The sequence below is a fragment of the Hibiscus syriacus genome, unplaced genomic scaffold (genome assembly GCF_006381635.1).
Source record: "Hibiscus syriacus cultivar Baekdansim isolate YM2019G1 unplaced genomic scaffold, ASM638163v2 tig00110270_pilon, whole genome shotgun sequence".
NCBI lineage: Eukaryota > Viridiplantae > Streptophyta > Magnoliopsida > Malvales > Malvaceae > Hibiscus > Hibiscus syriacus.
The window spans coordinates 1428192-1434598 of NW_024062656.1; the positions used below are offsets into that span (position 1 = coordinate 1428192).

The following is a 6407-nucleotide window of genomic DNA, read 5'->3' on the forward strand; positions in this document are numbered from 1 at the left end:
TGAAATCGCATTGCTTTATGTATTATCGCGTTGCGAAAGTCAGTATCGCGTTGCGAAAGTAAGTATCTCGTTGCGATTTTTTATTATCGCATTGCGATAGTCAGTATCGCATTGCGATTTTCCCAATTCGCGTTGCGATTTACTTATTCACATTGCGATTTTCCCAATTCGCGTTGCGATTTACTTATTCGCATTGCGAATTGGGAAAATCGCAACGATACTGTAGACCATCGCAACGCGATTTTCAACTATCGCATTGCGAAAATGCAACGCGAATTTGCGATAATGGAGATCGCGTTGCGAATTAGCGATCGCATTGCGATTTTGTTGGTCATTTTGGCAAATCCGGAAAAAGTTGGTTAAAATCGTATATTATATGGGATTTTTGGTCACTGAGGTTATTTTCTCTACTTTTAATGACGGGGTTACTTCGTTGTAGGATAGAGCGAGGGATGAAGGGGATGTTGTAAGTGCACCAGAAATTGGACTTTCAAGTTATGCTAAAAAGGTTATTGATGATTTATCAGGGATGGGCTTATCGGTTGAAGCTTCAATGGAATTAAATTGTGTAAGCCTGCTGGCATCAGGGGAGAAGCATGATGGAATCAAATTGGGCTCTTCTAATCCAAGTGCTATAGGTAATTCAGATATAAAAAATAAAAAAAATAGTGAGCATTTGTAGAGGAGTCGGTCGAGCCAGAAAAAGGGATCGGGCGTTGAAGAGAATTAATGTGAAGAAGTATGATCTTATTTCCTCTTAATTATAGGGAGATCTCTTTCGGAATCTGATTTAAAGAGAAGATGGGCTGATGCATCTGTTGAAGCAGAGAAGACGTTGTCATTAGGTAAGTTACTCGGTATTAAGTTTGTTGGTTCTGAAAGTGAGGTTCTCAAGGATTTAGCGTCATTAGATATGTGTTGAGGTTGGAGTGTGAGTGTTAGGGGATGCGGAGAGTGGCTTTTAAGTGGTGCTGGAGTAGATAAATAAATAGACTCTTAGAGTAGTTTGTTTAAAATTTTTGGCTGACTTGCTATGTGTTTAAGTATCAAAAAAGGCTTCTATTGTTGAGAAGGTACTTGGGAGTTGGTGGTATGAAAATGAGTTCGAATTTATTGGCAGCAGAGGCGTTCTGGTGGATTCTTCAATTGTAAGGTTTATGCGCCGAAATTTGGGATCATTGTTTTTGAGGAAGTCATAATATGGATGGAATAGATACGCTGAATCAAATGGATCTCAAAAATTACTTGATTGTATGGAGGGAGAATTATAGTATTGTAGGAGGTTTTGTTGGAGGCAAAAGTTCGTTCATATTGGTTTTTCTTAGGGGAATCAATCATTGCATAGTATCACAGAGCAGTGTTGAAAGGGCTGGATTTTGGTGTCAAATTAGTTCTGTTCTGAAGATTCTTAAGTGGAGACTATTTAGACATTTCTTTGAGCTTTTTCAATGATAATTCAATCGCTGGATGATGGAGTTTTTCATATATTTAAATTATTATTGCCATTATCATTGGAGGCTTTATAGAAAGTGGTCTGGTCTTTTTTATCTGTATTGGGATCGATTAAACTTTATTTTTGCTGTATTGATGCGAAGTTGGTTGCTTTTTAATCTGATTTGGTCCTTTTTGTGGAGGTAAGTTGGGTGGGGAAGTCGGTGTTCATAGTGGAAATTGTTACTAGGGTGAATTTAATTGGATTGTGTTCCATTTCCTAGGGATATAGTGGTCTGTATAGGTTGTTATTGTTTTGCTAGTTAATTCTAGAGTGGAACGGTTTCTTGGCTGGTGTTGTTTTGTTTTGTTGAGAGCTTCCTGCATACAAACTTGATGACATTTGGAAGAGCTTAGTGCTAGAATCTCCATTGTATTAATGTGGTAGTAGAATCTTCATCGAGTAATTCATTTGGTGGCTCGCTATGGTGCTAGTGGAGATGTTTTTGTGGAATCTGCATGAGATGTTGGTGTCGAGGTGGTTCACAGTGCTTGTTTTTGTTCTCTTATGTAGTACTCTTTTCCTACTATTTTTTAGAGGAGGTTTTTAATGAGGCTCATAAGTTGAACTCCGTCTATTGTTTTATTTTAATAAATTATTCTTTGCCAAGCAAAAAAAACAGTTTAATATATTATTTTTCGAGTCGCTCGCTTTAACTCGTTAATAATTCATGTCGAGTTCATTCATTAGAGTGTTGATCGAACTTTGATCGAATCAATCTCGAGTAGCTTACAATCTATCTCATCTCATTTATAGTCCTAATGACAAATTCATTTCGGAAATTATTAAATCTCAACAAATTAAGATGGTTTTTTTTCGTTAGTTTTGATAAAAAAGAAAATAATATAATGTATTAGTGTAATTCGAAACTTTTATGTGTGCTGCAGTTCACCTACTACTGTGATGTAGGTTGAAGTTTTCCATCTCAAACAAAAGGTTGCAACCAATGGAGAACCGAGCATCCACTCCAAGAAAACCATTCAATGTGTCGTATCTCAGACATAATTCGATACATGATCCTCCATACAACAAATAGTTGAATCCGCCTGGAATCCAACCTTCTTCCGCTGAACTAAGCATGTAATCACTTGCTCCCATTAACAATTCAAATTCAATCATACCAATTAACGAGGGAAGGCAAAATCATATGGAAACATCTATCGTAACAGTGAATCGGATTCAAATATACAAGCCAACTACCAAACAATGATTTCAAACTTCAGTTCAAATTTCAACTGCATGTTGATTTCTGGTATCCTCATTCTAAATTTTCTGTTGCAGAGTATGGAGCCGGGAACCTCACCTTGGTTCATCATCGGGTTTTGTTCTTGAAAATATCGATAATGCTCAAGTGGTCCGATATCCATTGAAGACATTGGTAACAAATTCTATAGAAGCTCGGTCTCTTCTTGTGCTGCATCTGCATCTTCAACCTCATTTTCTTCCTCTTCTTCGGGATGGTCGTTCGATTTTATTTTGGTTGGATACGTGGTGCGAAGACACTCCTCTTAGAAGTGTTTTTTCGAAATTATTTAGGTTGTCATTGTAACCCCTAGGGGTGACCATGTTGATCACATATACGATCTATAATTAGTACTTCACTAGAAAAGGTTACGTGACCGTTTACATATTAAACCCAAAGGGCTCCTACTTGTTTAAGCATTGGGATTAAGGATCGATTCAGATGAAGACTCGTGATCTGGTTGGCTCCACCAACTAGTTCACCTCCAATGAAGACGGCTCGAACGGAAGGATTGCAACCGAGTCTAGAGAGAGCTTGTTTGATTTTGTGTCCTCTAGGAATCTCATCGAGCTCATGAATTGCGGGGTCGACTCCAAAGTTGTAGAAAAGGGTTTTGATGGTGTGGGACAAGCAACACGAAGTGTTGCTGAAGATCACCACGGCTTCTCGGATGCCAACTTTGTCACTATCTCCATTTGATAATGTGGAAATCGAATGCCAAAAGGTAAGCTAGGGTTTTGCAAGTGAAATATTATAGTACTTGAGGTTGTTTGTTGGAGGTGCTTTGAATGTGCTCACCAGTCATTGGTATATTAACATATAGGTAGGGATAGGGACGGATCGAGTGGGGCGACGAGAGACAATCACTCTTGAAAATTTTAAATTATTATATATTTTATTTTTTTTTGTATTTTCTATTGATAGTATGTTTTTGTTTCATATAATTTTATAGGTTTATCTCTCTTAAAATTTTAGAAGTTCGTCACTAACATAAAATTTTGTATTCGTCTCTGTGTATAGGGTTTCTGATGAATTTAGATTAGATGGCATTTGGTTGGCAAGAAAATAAAGCTTTTATTTTTTTTGGATGGAAAATGAGAGGAGGATTTAGAATTATTCTATCCCTTGCAATGAAAAAAAAGAGCACCATCTCAAATCTCTCTTTGCATACGGAATTCGAGTCCTTTGTACGGTGAAACATTTCATCAAATTATTCCTTTGGTAAATTCGAGAAACATTGTTTAAATAATTTTCATTATTTTATCTTTAAAACATTAATCTTCTTTGCATTGATCATATTTTGATTTGTTATAAATATATAAAATTCAATACGATAAGGATAAAGTTAAAATGAAATATTAAGAAAAATAAATTTTATAAATTTAAAACAATCACACACTCTCCATATGTGGATGGATAATATTTTAGTTATTAAGTTAGAATTGTTCTTTTTTTCTTTTGGAAAATCTATAATTTCATGGGACTGCTTGAATTAAAGCACCAATCTTAAAACACTTTAAAATCTGCATTGGTTTGATTTTATCTGGAGTTGTTCCCTATCGTGGAATTATCCAATTTTTAACTTCTTCCTCTTTCTTTGTTACAATCACTCAGTCTGAAATTTTAAAACGAATTTGCAGTTAAATTTGTTAAATATTATTATTTTTAAACAATTATATGGATACATTAAATTTGTTCCTATTCTTCTTCCTAATAGGCGAACAACTAAAGTATTCCTCATGCTCCTATTGATTTGCTCGTAGATTATTTTTTGGTTTGGTGGGGGGGGGGGGAATTTGATCGTTGGGAACGCACTAGAACCATCAACAATACAATCCCCACCCATAACCCTCACCTCGTCTGTATCTAGACCAGGGCCGAAACCTTCTCTGGTTTTTGATGGGGGGATCCTGGTAACCATCGACGCGTATGATGGCTTCTTACCATCAATCACATCAAATTTTCGCCCTGCAATTCCATCTTGGTGGATTACTTCTATATCAGCTTCCATGTCAGTTACTTCCTTCTGCATTGCCGAAAGATATCTTGTTGCTCTTCTTTTCTAACTTTTTTGGTCGCTTGTTGATATTCAATCAGGATCGTGGACCCCGTACGTTCTAGCATTGACGACACCCCTATACTCGTGGTGGTCTCCGCCTCTCCCGTGGACATCCACCAGGGTTGTCGTATGAGTTAACTTTATCGATATTGTTTTCATGAGGGTTTTCTCTTGCGATCTTCATCAAATATTGGTTTTCTTTTAAAATCTTTAGTGACTCGGAGCTTTTTTTATTTGAGCTATTTTTTTTACTTTGTATAAGTGTATTCTACCCATACAAACATGTTAGATTTATATAAAACAAATTAATTATATAAATATACATTACTTTGGATATGATCATAAAACGCACATGTGAATTAATTTGTGAATATTAGTCCGTGCAAGCCAGTATACAAACTGCTACTCTCTTTTCTACATCTCTTTCTAAATATGTAGCTTTATTTATAGATATAAAAAAACACCCCATCCAAAATCCAATATATATATATATATTCTCCCAATTTTCTAGTCACATTTCATTTGCCCGACAATATAAATACACGCACCTATCTTCTAGAATTATGCACAACTTTCACATGCTTTGTTCCTCAAATAAGGCTGCTTATGATTCTTGTAACTATTATTTATTCTTTGACACATAATTTTTAAAAATTATTATTAATTTTTTAGGGAGTTAATAAAAAAAATAATGATTAATTTTAATTCTTAATTGAGAAAAAAAAATTCAAAATTTTGATTTTCTTTATTAAATTAAAGACATTTTAACCATATTGACTGCCGGTCATCACCGTCTCCAGAGGTCAGTAACTCTAAAAAAAGTTCACTGAACGTGCCTCACCATTTTGAATGTGAATTTGGTGTTCGTTTAACTAGAAAATACCCCAAACTCCATAGATTTAGCTTTAATATCATTCCAATTCCATTCTTAGCATCTCTCTTTCTTCGAGGAAGCAATCTCGGAACACCTATAACACCCTAATTCGACTTAACTCGGAGTCCGAAGGATTCAAATGTCACACAGAACTACCAAAGTGTTCTTTCATTTAGAACACCACATATTTGTGAAAGAATTTTAATAATAGTCATAAAATACTTTTATAAACCGAAGATACATGACATATAATTTAAATCAAAATAATAAAATCTCAGAGTTTACAAATCTGAATACAACAAAAAGGGTCCTATGAATATACATGCCCACTACAAGTAACCGAACAATACTCTGTGAGGAATACTGAAAATTCTGCAACGACGGTGCTCCTCGAACGGCTTAATATACTAACTAGTGCACGGAAACACATTTTGAACGCTGAGCTCACAAGCTTAGTGCCACACAAATAATACAACTATATTACATGCATCCAACAAATGAGCATGCTAGATGTATATTTATGAACATAAGAGTAAATTTGACCCACAACAACAAAAGCAAGCATCACGGTATAGTTCGGGGTCACAAAAGCATCATAGAATTCATACCTCTATTTGTTCACTAAAGGTATTTTAAGCGAGATCTGGGTCACATAGAATCAACATCTCACAAGTACACTAGGCTAAGTTCGGGTCATATAGCATCGACACCTTGGCAGCCTAGCTTATTCCTCTAAAGT

At 35.6% G+C, this 6407-nt stretch overlaps 1 pseudogene; it reads right to left on the bottom strand.

Moving 5' to 3' along the window:
* Window positions 1-3108: 3108 nt before the first annotated feature.
* LOC120115713 lies at window positions 3109-3477 on the bottom strand (annotated as a pseudogene).
* Window positions 3478-6407: the final 2930 nt, after the last annotated feature.